The following is a 16541-nucleotide window of genomic DNA, read 5'->3' on the forward strand; positions in this document are numbered from 1 at the left end:
TAAAAGGGAGCACCTCTGCGATTGTTACTGCCGGGTCATCCAGATGTGTACCTCAGACTGGGTGAAGCCGAAAGCTAGCGTTCTTAAGGGAATATTCGGTCGGTGAATTAAAGACGTTTTTGCAATTACTCCATTGGTAACCCCCAGAAGTTACATACACTGTGATTTTTCCATCACAATTCGGACATGTACATCAATACATGCACACCCAGGGAAAGGAACCCTTAACGGTACTATTCTCTCTGGAAGATGTTTCTTACGATCTCAATGTAATATAACATAACTAGCAGAATACAACTTGTGTGTTCAAGAAACTATGACCCCTACGCCTATTTTTCCAGGCATACCCAGGCCTATTCGGTCGCGAGGGTATTCGGAAACACTCTGCACCCTCGGGTCCGGAGGTTGAAGCGAAAAGGTCTGCCATGACAAATGCTATACAATTCAGCTAGAACTACGTAGGGCAAGGAAAGTACACAGTCACATGGACTCAAACACTACCCCCTCTATACCGTCCAACAGGCGGTCCAACTTACAATCCTGTTGGGAATATTTGGCGGCCACCTCTACTTGGTCATATACTAAACTAACGGGAATTTCTTCCCCATTTGACCCTAGTGGTCCAACCCGGGCCATGTGATTCGGGTCCAACTTGGTATATCGCGTTTTCACCATGGCCTAGGCTTCTCGCGCACCCTCTCGGCAGGCCGATATCTTCCATAGTCGGATACGCCGCCACGCTCCCTTGAACAGCTCTACAAGCTCCTCCATACTTCCTGGAGGGGAGTCGGACGGCCATAAGGCCTTGGCCACGCTCCGCATGGCTAGCGGAGCATGCTCGTGCACTTGTGACAGCCTCTGCAACGAATCACTTGATGATCCGGACACCTCCTCTTTAGGACGGCCCGTCAGTACACCTGCAAACATGACTATATCAGTCCCATTTATCTCTGAGCTACTTCACAAATAGTTCAGACACATACTGAAGATACCGCCCCGCAACTTTTTGTTCTCCTTCACGGAATCGGCTAGCTGGGCTCGAACATCTTTCAACTCTTCACCCAATGCAGTGTTGGAATCCTGTAGCTTGTTCTTCTCGTCTCTGACACGGGTCAGCACACGCTCGCCTACGGCATGTTGCCTTTTCGCCTCTTTTTCTCCCTCTTGGGTGATCATCAACTTCTCTCCAAGTTGATCAGACGACCCTATTATGTGATCAGCAGCAGCGTTAGCACAATTGGTACATAATTATTGTTCCTCGGTGGAGGGGAACATTACCAGAAGACGACTTCTTGATGTTTTCCAGTTCGGCGGTAGCAGCTTTTAGCTGCACCCGACACTGCTCCATCTCTTGGGCTAGCAGGCCATTCTTCTCTGCGAGGACCTGGTTGTTCAACGATCCTTAAATCGGTTGTGCCAACTACTTTCAGTCTCGGGTGCTACGGGCATATGGCTATCCTTTTTGACAAAGAAAACTTACCTGCACATCTGTCAGATATTGCCTTGTGGCTTTTCTAAGCCCGTCTTGAGCAGCCCGGATGTATGCGTCGCCCAAGCTAAAGGCATTGAATGCCTCGTCCGGGAACTTCGGGTCTCGTAAAACAGCCCTGCAGCGCCAATGATTCATGGCGCTCTCTACCTCCGAGTTGGTGACGGACATATTGTCCGAACCCTGGGCCGAAGGGCAGTCCACTGTTGTTCCTACATCGGCCCCCGTCTCCCCGACTGGACATAAATCCTGGTTGTTGGGAGCGCGGCCGGCCGGGCCCCCAGATATAGTTCGGCGAACCTTTTTCTTGTATCCAAACAAACGCACAAGTCACAGTCGGGTACGGTCGCTGAAAAACATATTTTTCCGTACCTCCTCAATGAAGGCCCGGCTGTGTTTTCACGGGCCTTCCTCTTCGAAGGCTTGCCCAGTGCAGGAACTGATCTCTTTGGAATCGCCGAACGCCTCCCCTGTGGAGCATGATACAGTGCGGTGGGTGAGGCAGGATAAAAGCACCATTTTAGAGAAGGCATTTCTGGATCATGTACATGTGAAGCAGGGAGAAGGCCAGGGTAGTCGGCGGTGATGGCCACTTCTGTGCCGTCATAGCTCGCCTGGTAAAATACCCCCTTTGCGAGTATCACGAATATGTCCGGATCCTCTTCAAACCCGGGGTCAAGCTCCCGGTTGTGGTTCTCCGGCTGTGGGGCGGGACTATAAAGTCCTTCGATGACCTTCCGCCAGTGCTGTCATAACAGACAGATTTGAAATTTATCAAAAATAATCTGGAAGAGAAATGAGTGATACAGAGGGGTTGAGGCTTACCCAACTGGGAGGATTATACATAGAATACCCATCTCTGCGCTTGACGCAAAGAAATTCCTCTTCTTCTCCTTTAAACAGCTCGGCCAATATCTTGGCCAGAGTGGCAGAGGTGTCCGGCCCTTTCCAGCCGCAGCGGGAGGCGTCATCATCTCCGTTATAGTGCCACATTGGCAGCCCTCTGTATTGAAGCGGTTGAACCCCTCGCACTATGGAAATCGCCATAACTTCGACTATTGTAAGTCCGGACTGAGCGAGCGTCTTTACCTTGCTCAGGAGCTGACGAACTTCAGCGCTGTCATCCTCTTCAAGACTCCGGGGATGCCAACTGTGGCGTTTCTTCAGCGGAACGCTCGCGAATTCAGGAAGACCCTTTCGAACCGGGTCAGGGAGTGTGACGTCCTCAATATAGAATCATTCAGAAGACCATTCTTCAAGTGCCTTCCTTGATGTGCCGGACGGATATCCGGTATCGGCGATAAGCCACACTTCGGCTCTGCCCACTTCAAATATTGACCCCTTATGATTACGTGGGACAAGACAGAACAATTTCCTCCACAGCTCAAAATGGGCTTCAATACCCAGGAATAATTCGCATAAAGCGACATAACCCGCAATGTGCAGAATGGAGGCAGGGGTGAAGTTGTGCAGCTGGAGGCCATAGTATTCCAGAAGCCCTCGGAGGAACGGATGGATGGGAAATCCAACGCCTCTTAGCAGGTAGGGGATGAAACATACTCGCTCTCCCCCGAATGGATTGGGGAAGTCCTCTGACTGAGTCTCACCATTGAAGAAGTCTAGCCCCGCAAGGACAGGGACTAGATCTACCGGAGGAAGAAATCCCTACGTTTGTAGCTTCGTCAATTGGCTGTGGGACACTGAACACCTCTCCCACTCGCCTCTCTCTGGGCCGGAACGGGTGGAGGAGCAGGGGGCGCTAGCCATCTGGAATGTTTTCTCCTAGCAGTCTCCGGGGATTTTTCTCTGCGTGGTGCCGAATGGATCTAGGATCCAATCTCTTTAAATAGGCGCTCTTCCTTGCCTGGACGGGGTGCTATTTGCAAAAGTACCCTGACCTTCCGCATTCGCTCGACACGTGGAAGACGAAGTTATCTGACACGCAGAAGCCGAGGAGAGCGACATTGATCAAAGGCCGAATACATTACTTGGAGGTCATCAGAGGAGGAACCCGCCTTGCAATGCCGAAGACAATTTGTGTGCCGAACACTTCGTTATTGAAGACTGGTTCGGGGGCTGCTGAGAGAGTCCTGGACTAAGGGGTCCTCGGGAGTCTGGCCTGATATCCATGGGCCGGACTGATGGCTGTGAAGACATGAAGGCCGAAGACTGTACCCGTGTCCGGATTGTACTCTACTTAGCGTGGAAGGCAAGCTTGGCGACCGATTATGAAGATTCCTTCTTATGTAACCGACTCTATGTAAACCCTAGATCCCCCCGGTGTCTATATAAACCGGAGGGGTTAGTCCGGAAAGGATACACACATTACCATAGTCATATAGGCTAGACTTCTAGGGTTTAGCCATTACGATCTCGTGGTAGATCAACTCTTGTAATACTCATATTCATCAAGATCAATCAAGCAGGAAGTAGGGTATTACCTCCATAGAGAGGGCCCGAACCTGGATAAACATCGTGTCCCCCGTCTCCTGTTACCATCGACCCTAGACGCACAGTTCGGGACCCCCTACCCGAGATCCGCCGGTTTTGACACCGACAGAGACCTCAACCACAACCCAAGAAGCTCTGCTGCAGCAGCCGTCCGCCTGCAGCCAGAGCCCGCCTGGGCTGGAGGCCAGCATCTCATCAGCAAAGAAGCGCGGAAGCTGAAGTGAGTTGCCGGCGGGGTTCTCCGACCAGACGACGAACTCCGGCAACACCTCTGCAGAATGGAAGCGCGGTCGGGGACGCCGCGCGACCATGGCGCGTCTTCCTTCGTCAACAGGGCTCCCACGACTGGAACGACCCCTGCCACACGCAGCTGCGCCACCGCGGGAACGGGGGGCCACGGCGGGGGTCGCGGTGTGCTTACGGGGACGGCCATGTCCCCGCTTGGGCGATGGGGAGCCGGGCCCCTCGCGAGGGGCCTTTCCCTTCTCTGCGGTGGAGAACCTCTTCGACGGTGCCATTGGAGTCGGTGGTGGAGCAGAGGAGGAAGAAGCAAGCGGAATGGGAAGAAATGGGTGACGGGGGCTCTACCCCCTCCTCATTTATAGCAGGAGAAGGCCAACCAGCGCCCCCACGATCACAGGTAATGATGGTTTTCCTTGCATGTCGCAGGGACTTGTCAAGTCGGGCAGTTGCCGAGGCAACATGGGGAAGCGGAGACGCCCACGTCCAATCAACCGCCATGCGTCGACAAAGGCCGCAGGCTATTGGGGCCCGCGGCGCTCCGTGCTTGACCTTTGGCTTCGCCTCGAAGCCAAGCCCGAGCGCGCCTTGGGCCCGGGGGCTACTATCGGCGTTCTGGGAACGGGGTCCCCAGACTTGCCTGCCTGCGGCCCACGGCGTGGCTGTGCTAGCAGGCCTGTATGACCCATCTTCATCAACAAAGCATTCAAGACCCTCGCGAGGGGCCAAGCCTCGCGAGGTGGACGACGCAAGACCTCCTCAGGAGCGGCCTCGCCAGGCAGGCTCGCGAGGGGCGGAGAGATCTAGGCAAGGCAAACCTCGCGAGGTTCTCATGACGTGAGCCATGACGATCAAGATCAGGCGGGCGCCAGCGCGCATAGTGTCCTTGTTTCCTATTTGGTGCTAAGGAGGCAAGCACAGGCGCGGAGTACCAAGGCATCAAGCAAAGGTTTCCATATCCGTGCAACGAGACCAAGACCAGCGGGATGGCAAGACGGAGGTCACCATGGAGCTCAAGGCGGCGTCACCACCAGAGCCTTTGGCAGGCGAAGACCGCTTTTGTCAGGATAAGCTGTACTAGCTGTCCCCTTTCAAATTGGCCGTTGTTGGCTCCCTTCTCGCTCAATATTTGGGGAGAGGACCCGGGCCTATATAAGTAGGACTAGCCACCACCGTAGGGGCGGCTCGATCTCATCTTGAGTAATCCTCACCCACACAAGTTCGCCAAGCACAAGAACACCTCATCCTCAGGAGGCTGTTCTTCCCCCTTTGTACTGTTCATCATCAGCCCAAGAGGCAATCCACCACCACCACACTGGAGTAGGATATTACACCACAATGATGGCCCGAACCAGTATAAATCTTGTGTCTCTTGTGTTGTGAGTTCGTTGAGTTCGTCCGTGAGATCTTAGCAAGCTAGGGCGTGGATCGGTTGGGAAAGAACTTCGCGTGCACCCCAGAGTTCAAACCTTAAGGGTTTTGCCGGAACCCATGATCCACCACCCGTGGGCACAGTACACGCCCGTGCGCACGGGGTGCCTCGTCGCCAACTCCTTGGATAATCCGTGGGCGCGGGGTCTCGGGGGGCGTGCACACGGGGTCGCCTGGGACTTCCTGTCCAGCTGTTGTAGTGCTTTGTCTTGATCCGCGTGGCCTTGGGGTGGTCCTCCTTCTCCTTGGTGATGCTCCTGAGCTTCTTGGTGGTGTTCCTCTTTGTACCTAATGAGGCATAGCATATTTTGGTGAGGTAGCAACCAAGTTCCATTTGTATCCATATGCAAGTCAAGTAGGAAGGAGTTCACCTCGGTTTCCAATGCACGTGCTCTAGCTCTTGTCATCGGTCCATGTGGGGCTTGATGTGTTGGTGTAGAATCCATGGGGATGATGGAAGGATGCTCCGGATCATCTCCCCTCCCTTGGGAGAGATCCGTCCATGGATCGTGATCTTCATCACCATGGTACTTGGCCAAGTCTTTGACGTAGAAGATGTCGCTTACGTTGTACTTGTCACGGGAGATGTCAATCTTGTAAGCGTTGTCGTTGTAGCGTGCTAGCACCTTGAAGGGTCTGTCGGCCAGTGGTAGTAGCTTTGACTTGTGCTCGTTGGGGAATCGGTCCTTTCGAAGGTGAAGCCATACAAGATTGCCCGGTTGGAACACCATTGGTGTCTTGTTGATGTTGAGCTTGGTGGCGATGCAGTGTACTTGACGCTCGATGGTTGCCCTTGTATCTTCATGCATCTTCTTGAGGAAACTTTCCCTTGCACTAGCATCCATGTTTGCGCGTTCTTGGAGTAGAAGAGGTAGAATGTCCAATGGGGACAATGGGTTGAAGCCATAGACAACCTCGAAGGGGGACTTCCGGTAGTAGTGTGTCGAGCTCGATTGTAGGCGTACTTGGTGATGGGTAAGCACTCCTCCCACTCCTTGATGTTCTTCTTGATCAACACGCATAGGAGAGTAGATAGTGTCGGGTTGGTGACTTCCGTTTGGCCATCAGTTTGGGGATGCTAGGCCGTGGGGAATAGAAGCTTGAATCCGAGCTTGGCGCAAATGTTCTTACAAAAGTAGCTTAAGAACTTGACGTCCCGGTCCGGCACGATGGTCCTTGGCACTCCATGCAACCTCAAGATTTTGCTACAAAAAAGATTAGCAACATGTGAAGCATCGTCTATCTTGTTGCATGGTAGGAAATTTGCCGTTTTTGAGAATCGGTCCACAACAACAAAGACAGAATCCTTTCCCTTGCGAGTTCTAGGTAAACCAAGCACGAAACCCATACTAATATCCTCCCATGGTTGATATGGAATTGGAAGTGGCATATGTAAACCATGAGATTGTGCTTAGGACTTAGCTTTGTGACATGTAGAGCATTTGTTGGTGAAGCGTGCCATGTCCCAGAACATCTTTGGCCAAAAGTACTTGAAGGAGAGTGTGGCGATGGTCTTGTCGCGTCCGAAGTGTCCCATGAGTCCACCTCCGTGAGCCCCTTGCCAAAGCAACAAACGAAGAGAAAACTCGGGTATACAAAGTTTGTTAGCATGCATAAGGTAGACATCTTTGAGATAGAAATTCTCCCAACAAGTATGAGTGATAATTTTGCATAAGGAAGTGTGAAGGAAGGATCATTGGCATAAAGATCTTTAATATGCTCAAAGCCAATAACATTCAACTCTAGTTGAGTAACAAGCATGCATATGCGGGAAAGAGCATTTGCCACAACATTTTATTTGCCCTTAATGTACTTGATCACATAAGGAAAAGACTCAATAAATTCACTCCATTTAGCATGTCGTTTATTCAACTTAGTTTAACCTTTTAGGTACTTAAGTGTCTCATGATCGGTATGTATGACAAATTCATCTGGTCGAAGATAATGCTCCCAAACATGTAATACTCACACTAAAGCATAAATTCTTTGTCATATATAGGATAGTTAAGTTGAGCACCGGAAAGTTTTTCGCTAAAATATGCAACAGCTCGTTTTCTTGCATCAAAACTCCACCAATTCCATGGCCACTAGCATCACAATGAACCTCAAAAGTTTTGGTGAAATCGGGTAATGCAAGAATGGGGGCATGTGTAAGCAAAGATTTAAGCTCATCAAATGAGGTAGATTGACATGGTCCCCAAACAAAAGGTGCATTTTTCTTACTCAAAGCATGCAACGGTGCAGCGATAGTGCTAAAGTCTTTCACGAAGCGACGATAGAAACCCGCTAGACCAAGAAAACTACACACTTGTTGCAAATTAGTTGGTTGGGGCAAATTTTTAATTGCTTCAATTTTAGACTCATCTACAAGAACTCCCTTGGAAGAGACAACAAAGCCCAAGAAAACGATCTTGTCAACACCAAAAAGTGCATTTTTTCATATTAGCATAGAGACGTTCTTTTGTAAGCGTTTGCAAAACAGCCTTAAGATGGTTCACATGCTCTTTGAGGGATTTGCTAAACACAAGAATGTCGTCAAAGTAGACCACACCAAACACAGCAATGTAAGGACGAAGCACATAATGCATAAGACGCATGAAAGTACCGGGTGCTTTTGATAAACCCATAGGCATAACTAACCACTCATATAAACCAAACTTGGTTTTGAAAGTGGTTTTCCATTCATCACCCTCTTGTATGCGGTTTGATAGTAACCACTTTTAAGATCAATTTTTGAGAAAATAGTGGCACCGGTAAGCTCATCTAACATATCATCGAGGCGTGGAATGGGATGCCTATAGCGAACGGTGATAGCATTGATAGGTCTACAATCGGAACACATGCGGAAGCTACCATCTCGTTTTGGCACAAGGATGACTGGTACGGCACAAGGACTCAAACTTTCACGCATATGTCCATGGTCTATGAGATGTTGTACTTTTCTTTGTATTTCTTTGGTTTCTTCGGGGTTGACGCGGTATGGTGCCTTGTTAGGAAGGGGTGCGCCGGGGATGAGGTCATTCCGATGTTCGATGCCATGTAGAGGAGGGAGACCGGGAGGTAGCTCATCGGGGAAGACATCCGCAAATTCCTGCAACAAATGAGACAACACTAAAGGTAGAGTATTAGGAGTGTTAGTCTTTGCCACCTCGTCTTTGCACACGAGGACATAGTGGATGACACTCGATGGGTTCTCACACACTTCTCTCATCTCTCTTTTTGTGGCTAGGAGGATTAAGTTATTCTCTCGTGGCGAAGAGTCGCTCAATTTTGGATTGTGGCGCTCACTTTCTTTTTGGTGGTTCACTCTCTCACTAGTCTCTCCACGATGGGTGGATGCTTGCTTGTCGGCGATCACTTGGCTTGGAGACATAGGTCGTAGCACGTACCCCGTTCCCTTCATCTTGAAGCTATAGTGGTTTGTTCTCCCGTTGTGGATGATGCTGCAGTCAAATTGCCAAGGTCTTCCCAAGAGAAGATGGCATACTGTCATGGGAAGTACGTCAGACTCAATGGTGTCCTCGTAGGCGTCGATCTTGAATGAAACCTGCATGGTGTGCTCCACTTGAATTGTGCCGGAGTCGCTTAGCCATTGAACTTTGTAGGGGTGAGGGTGCTTCTTCTTGACCAATTGCAGCTTGCAACATAACTCTTCACTTGCCAAGTTATGGAAACTCCCTCCGTCGATGATGACTTTCATGGAGCATCCATTGATGCCGGCCTTGGTGTGGAAGATGTGACACCGTTGGTCTTCGTCTTGTTGGTGTTGAAGCGTCAAGACCTTGGAGACCATGAGAGCAGGACTTGAATCATTGTCACAATAGACTTGAGCATCTTCTTCTTTGTTCACTTGGCGGTGCATGGCGATGTGCTCGATGGCTTCCATTTAATCTTCACTCGTTGAGTCGTACGTGCCATCATCATTGGCAATCATTGTTCACTTATTGATGCATTGGAAAGACTTGTGTCCACGGCCACCACATGTGAAGCACTTGATAGAACTTGTCTTGACGGGATCGTCCGGTTGTGCCGATGAAGAAGAAGTCTTGTTCTTGTAGTTGCTTGTCGGAGGACGAGTTGAGGAAGGCATCGCTTGCTTGAAACTTGACTTGTCGCCGGTACTTGGTGATGCTCTAGTCGAGGTAGGAGGTGTCGAAGTTGCAGTAGGAGTAGCTTGAGTGTATGAGCCGTAGGTCTTGGATGAGTACTTGGCGAACTTGAAGTCTTCTTGTACTTGTCGTTCCGCCTTGGTCGCTTGGTGAACTTGCTCTAGAAGGTTGGAAATCAGCAATCTTCCGTATTGGGTGGTTGAGGCCGTTCAAGAAGCATGCCATTGTTTGCTCATCATCTTCTTTGACATTGGCATAGAATTCTTCCACCGTCTTCGTGCCTTTCTTGAGGAGTTGCAACTTCTTGAAGAGGTCTCTTGTGTAGTGTGTAGGCATGAAGCGTGCGCGCATGACGTTCTTCATTTGTGTCCAAGTCGTGATGGGTGGCTCGTCCTTCTCGCGACATCGCTCGATCACTTGTTCCCACCAAATGAGGACATAGTCTTGGAACTCGAGGATGCCATGGCGATCTTCTTTTCTTCGTCGTAGTTGTGAAGATGAAATATCTTGTCGACTTTCAATGCCCATGAAAGATACTCCTCGGGGTCGTTGCTTCATGAGAACTTGGGCGTGGTGAACTTGAGCTTGTCGTAGCGGAGTCCTTCATCATAGTGACGTTGTTGATTTCGCTCTTGCCGAGGAGGAGGGTCTTCAAGCACTTTGTCCTCTTGGTGTCGCTCGTGGCGTGGAGGGGGGTCTTGGATTACTCGATCTGGTTGCCGAGGAGGAGGTAGAGGCATATGGTCCCGGTTTCTCCTTTCTTGTTGTTCTTCACGTCGAGCGGCTTCTTCTTCTATTTCCCACCGAAGAGCTTCCTCTTGCTCACGTACTTGACGACTGCATTGGGCAATGGCTTGAGTGGACTCTCGGAGTGCGTCTCGAGCCGCTTGAGCTTGAGCTTCACGCCATTGTTGTTGAAGACGGTGTGCCTCGGCATCTTGTTCGTCTTGATGTTGATGTGCTCGCTCTGCCTCGTGTTGGCGTTGGAGTTGCCTTTCTTGATGATCGTGAAGAGGATTGCGGTTGGATTGACGATCTTGCCGTGCGTCTTGGCGAAGAGTGTTTGCCGATGGTGTACATGAGTTGTCAGAGGAGTGTCGACTTGAGTGGCTCCGTCTTGAGTAGGACGAAGTAGTAGAAGAGCGGTTGACCAACAAGGCGCCAATCTCGTCCATTCTTACGTTGTTCTCTTGTTTTTGTCCATCGAGCTTGTTGTCGAAGTAGTCTCTTGTACGTTGCTCAGAGAGGCGTAAGTCGGTGGCGAGATTGTCGATGCGGTCGCTCATTGCTAGTTGCTCTTGATGCAAAGCTTGTTGTGTGCCAAATAGGCGAGTCTTGGTGATGTAGGAGGTCATGTCGTCGTCTTGCTCGAGGAAGAGTGGGTTGGTAGAAGAACTCGGTCTATCCATCATGTTAAAGTGGTGGTGAGTAGGAAAATGAGAAGACAAAACCAAAGTTACCTTCTCCAAAGATTTTGGATGTAACAAGTACGATCCCACGTGATGCTATAATAGGAGAATTGGTACCGGGTATTGTTTCTCACACCTACAAGTAAAAGGCTTATGGAGGAGCTCGGTTGGGAAGTGGCACAAATAATTCAAGCAAATGTTAGTCAAGATGTTGAAAAAGTTGAGAAGATTCACAAATGGCAAATAAGACAAATAAATCAAACCCAAAAATAACACTAGGAACACACACATGGAAGATAAATGGGATCCACACAACCAAGGGGTGAGCTCTAAGATGTGAAACCACGAAGAATGCTCTTGTTGTACGGATACTAGAGAGACGCTAGCTCGATTGCTCTAATGGGCTAGATACGCTAGTGCACCAACCTAACAGAGAAACAGGTCGTTTCACTATCCCAAGTATGCTTATGCATGTATGAACCAAGATGATGAACTAGGTAAAGTGGCTCAATGCTATTTCTTACAAGCTCTTGCTTCTCTTCTCTTTTGCTTAAAAGCTTTTCGTGTCTTCTTTTTTTTACTATGCCATGATTCTTGATATGCGAGCCATAATGCAAGATAACAAGTAGTATATGCACGGGAAAGACGTAACACTAATGGTGCACTGAGGCGTGGCCCGGCAATACTCAACAAGATAGTCTCGATGGGTAAGCTACGCAAAAAGGCTCGAGGCTATCAAGGTAATGGCAAGGGTGACAAAGGCGTCGTCAAAGTCATCGTCGATAGTTTTTCACGTGTAAGCAAGGACGGATGATGAAGTTGTCGAAGCCGGTGTGGAGTCCGAGTCGATGATCGAGTGGCGGTGATGATGACGTCGAATCGCGCCTAAGTAGCCGAAACACCTTAGGACACGAGAGAAACCGCAGCCCGAAACTCAAACAACCACGAGAAATATTGCGGAAGAACACGAGTGGTGGTTGGGTACCAAAATGATGCAAAAGAAAACTGGCCGGAAGTCTCTGGATGGTCCGTGCGCATGGGGTAAGTGAGGCCCGTGTGCACGAGGTCCCGATGGCCCATGTGCACGGGGTCCTCTGTGAGTGGACGAACTGCTCCGGATCCGTGGGTAATTTCCAACTTGAGGCCAAATTCGATGGATTGATGGGTGGGCAAGATGGTAAGGGTGTAGGTCCACTTGCCAAACAGCAAATTCGTGCTTCAAAAAACCAAATCTCACAAGGTCAACAAATTGCAAGAAAAAAAATTGGGGCTATTTTTGGTGGGGATTTTCGGATTAGGACGAAAAACAACAAAATCAAGCTAGAAAGTGGAAGGTAGGGACTCCAAGATGTGAAGCAACCTTTCTCATGATACCAAGATGTTGTAGGGTGAAACCCTAAGATGGATCTTTTCACACTTGGAGGGGAAAAAGGAGGAACACCAAGAAATCACAAAGAGGAAATCACTCCAACAATACCCAATGACACATCCACTAGAATAGCAACACAAGATCCACAAGTCATAAACACAATCAAAGGAAAGATACAATGGCAAAGTTCTTCCCACTCCTAGGAGATGAGGTCTTGAAGATAGTCTTCTCCTTGTGGAGATCTTGAAATCCACAGAGATTCTTCCCTAAGTGGTCTTGATCCACAAGAGGGAAGGTAGTAGGAGCAAAGCTCACAAATACCTCATCTAATACTTTGATATCCCTAAACATAACCCTAGGTACGAAATATATAGGCTTGGGGTCGAAGTGGTTGGAGAGGGGCTCAAACAAGTGATCACATCCGTCCATCCTGGAGAGCCCGTGCGCACGGGGGTCCAGTGGGCACGGTACACGCCCGTGCGCACGGGGTGCCTCGGCGCCAACTCCCTGGATAGTCCGTGGGCACGGGGTCTCGGGGGCCCGTGCGCACGAGGTCGCCTGGGACTTCCTGTCCAGCTACTGTAGTGCTCTGTCTTGATCCACGTGGCCTTGGGGTGGTCCTCCTTCTCCTTGGTGATGCTCCTGAGCTTCTTGGTGGTGTTCCTCTTTGTACCTAATGAGGCATAGCACATTTTGGTGAGGTACCAACCAAGTTCCATTTGTATCCATATGCAAGTCAAGTAGGAAGGAGTTCACGTCGGTTTCCACTGCACGTGCTCTAGCTCTTGTCATAGGTCCACGTGGGGCTTGATGTGTTGGTGTAGAGTCCACGGGGATGATGGAAGGATGCTCTGCATCATTTTTGTCCCATTTGGGGCAGGTTTGGGTATAAGCTTCTCACAAACCAGAGGTTCTCACAACAAGCCTAATGGTTTCGGTAGGGAACGTGCCACCTTAGGAATTTTTCGGGGTTCGTTTGGACATTTTTATACATTAACTGGGTTTTCTAGGCATTTTATGCGCATAATTCAAATTTGAACTACATGCACATGCTCCAGTGCATATAAATTTGTTGAAAAATCAAATCTGTGTCCTTGGGTGCATGCTTAGGTCCCATGCAAGAAATGGGAATGAATTTCAAACACCAGGGCACTGTTGATTGCGGGCAAAACGTTGAGATACTTTGTTTTTAAATTCTAGTAAATCTGAAACTCGTCTGAAATTCATGAAACTTGGCATGCTATCATGGAATGGCACCCAACATGCTGTGGTATTTTTCGTGTCCATTTTGAGAGAAGGCGCACTCGAAGAACAGCCAACAAAGGCATTTTGAAACAAATAGCTGCCACTGTAACATCTCAAACATTTTGTATAATTTAAATCGTGTGTGTTCTGTTAACCATTCACGTGACGCCACGCCTCACTCTTTTAATGACTAGGAGGTGCCGTGCGGACAGGTGCTTGACTAAACGGGAGGCGTGCGAGCTGTACTCCAATGGGCAGGCTCACCGGGGAGCGTGCGAGCTGTACGCCGTGCAGGCTCACCGGGAAGCGAGCCTTTTGACTTCCATGGCCACCCGCCTTGCTCGCATCCTCTACATTAATGGCACCCAAGCCGAAGTTTAATACGGTTTTTAAATATAAAACACTCATCGCAAATGTTTTAGTTAGAACACCCGTATGCAAACCAAGAGCTTCCCCAGGAAGCCAAGGGAAAATGTGTCGAGCAGGATTTGTGGAGCTCCTGATCGCAAATGTTTTAGATAGAACACCCGTATGCAAAGTGAGAGCTATGGTCATCCCCCTTAAGTCAAGGGAAAATTCTAAGCGCGGGATTTGTGCATCTCTTCAACGCAAACGGTTCAGATGGAATACGGTATGCAAAGCCAGACTTGGGCGCAAAGCCAAGAGAAAATGTCTGAAGCATGATTTCTACATCCCTTCAACGCAAACGGTTGTTTTGGATGACCCATGTGTAACCACGTACAAACAATTTGGTAAGATATGCATCTGTCATATTGGGTATGTTGCCATTTGTCAAACTGGAAAGATTGACATTTGTTGATCTAGTAACATTGCCATTTGTCAATCCTTGTAACACTGCGATTTGTCAAAATATGCAGCTAAAAATCACTAGCACTATCTAATTTTTGCAACTAAAATTCAGTAACTAAGCATAGATTTCATCATAGATTAAGCAGTCATTCTTAATGTATACAAATAGTTCAACTCGATAGCTGAACCGACCAAACTTTTCCCCAATTGTTGCCAACAACGTATTCAAATAGCTAGTTCAACTATATATACTAGCTAATTTTAAGTACGTTGTACAGTTCCACCACATCTATAGTCAGATGAACTGAACAAAATAGCCCCGATAATACTACTACTATGGAGGGGCTTTGTACTACTTCCGGCAGCCTCTCCTCTACCGAGCGTGCTCAATAAGAGGAAGAGGAGGAGGAGCCTACCGACGAGCTGTACAAATGCAATACGGTGCCTCCCGCTGCTGCACCTTCAGCGACGCTCACCTCGAACGCCCTCTGCCGCTCCAGACGACCCCTGTTGAAGCGGCCAGACTTCTCGTAGATCTCCTGATTCCTCGCCTTAGCGTTCGCATGTGCTGCGGCCACGGCTGCGGTAAGGCTCTTTTGCATGCTCGACGAGGCGCTCCTCCTCCCCCCGCGGGAACTCGATGTAGCGCGCAAGTGCGCTGACGCACGTGCGGGCCTCCACCTCTGCGTCCCTCCTTTGGGCAGCGGTGGCGGAGTAGGTGATGATCCCGGCGGTCGACGATGGGTTGGCGGCGATGGCGGCCGACGATGGGGTGGCGGCCACGACCACCACTGCCCGCATTCGGGCCGCGGTGGCGGAGCGGGTGATGGTCACGGTGGCCGGTAGTGGGGTGGTGGCCACGACAGCCACCTCCTGCCTTCGGGCCGCGGCGGCGAAGCGGGCGATGGCCCTGGATTTTGACGGTGGTGTGGAGGCAACGACGGCCGGCAACAGCTGTCGACGGGCAGCGGCGGCAGAGCGTGTGGTGGGTGTTCCGCGCACACCCGACAGGGACGCCACGTGCACTACACTATGCCGGGACTGCGCCGCCGCCGCGGTGTAGCCTCCCAGCAGGACCCGTCCTCTGATGATGGCGGAGTGGCTGAGCGACGACGACAGACCGGTGCCATTGGCGATTGTGGGAGAAGCAGACCAGGTAAGCTACAGGGAGGGAGGGGAAAATGTGATGTAGGACTTGCCGGCCGTGAGGGTTTTTATAGTAGGCTGGTAAGCATTGCGATTTTGGGGGATTTCACCGAGTCGGGCGGGAAGCTTGCGCGGGAACGGGCTCACCACCGTTTGGCCAAAAGAACGCCCCCGCGCGCTGCTCAAGCTTACGCTCAAAGCTGTCTGTGGCAGCAGGGTGACAAGACGTGTGAGAGGAGGACGAAAGGACACATACGCATACGGTTAATTAAAAAAACGTTTGCGATTTAATTACCTACTATACCCCCATCCTGGTTTATAAGTAGGATTTAACTAATAAAATACGAATGCATGTCGCCAAAGATTATATCGTTGGATTCGTATTTGAACATAGTTTCCAGTTATATAATTTTTGTAACATGCATTAACATTTTGTTGGTTAAATTTAAGGTTATATACCAGCAAGTGTTTGCCCACTACATGCAGGGCTTATTCCATCACAAACAGCTCGGATGGATCAACTGTATGCCACGTATCGCATACGCAACTCTAATCTGATTCGTGCTTGATGTCTTCGACATCGCTCGCACAGTTCGTCTTATTTTCCACGTATCACTATGCCGGCCTCTACTCGCGTCTTCTGCTTGCTGTTAGGCACTGCAGCGCGCTCTGCTCGCTTCTGTCGGCGTGTTCGACTTGTGGACAACTTTTTCTTGCGTGTTCAACTTCTATATGCATATATATGGTTGCTCGCCGTTGAGGCGATCGCGGAGCGGTCTGTTCGCGTCCCTCCACGCGTGCTCTGCCAGCGGTTGGGCCTGCGCACGATCACGTTGGGGGCG

This window comes from Triticum aestivum, chromosome 4D (genome assembly GCF_018294505.1).
Source record: "Triticum aestivum cultivar Chinese Spring chromosome 4D, IWGSC CS RefSeq v2.1, whole genome shotgun sequence".
Lineage (NCBI taxonomy): Eukaryota > Viridiplantae > Streptophyta > Magnoliopsida > Poales > Poaceae > Triticum > Triticum aestivum.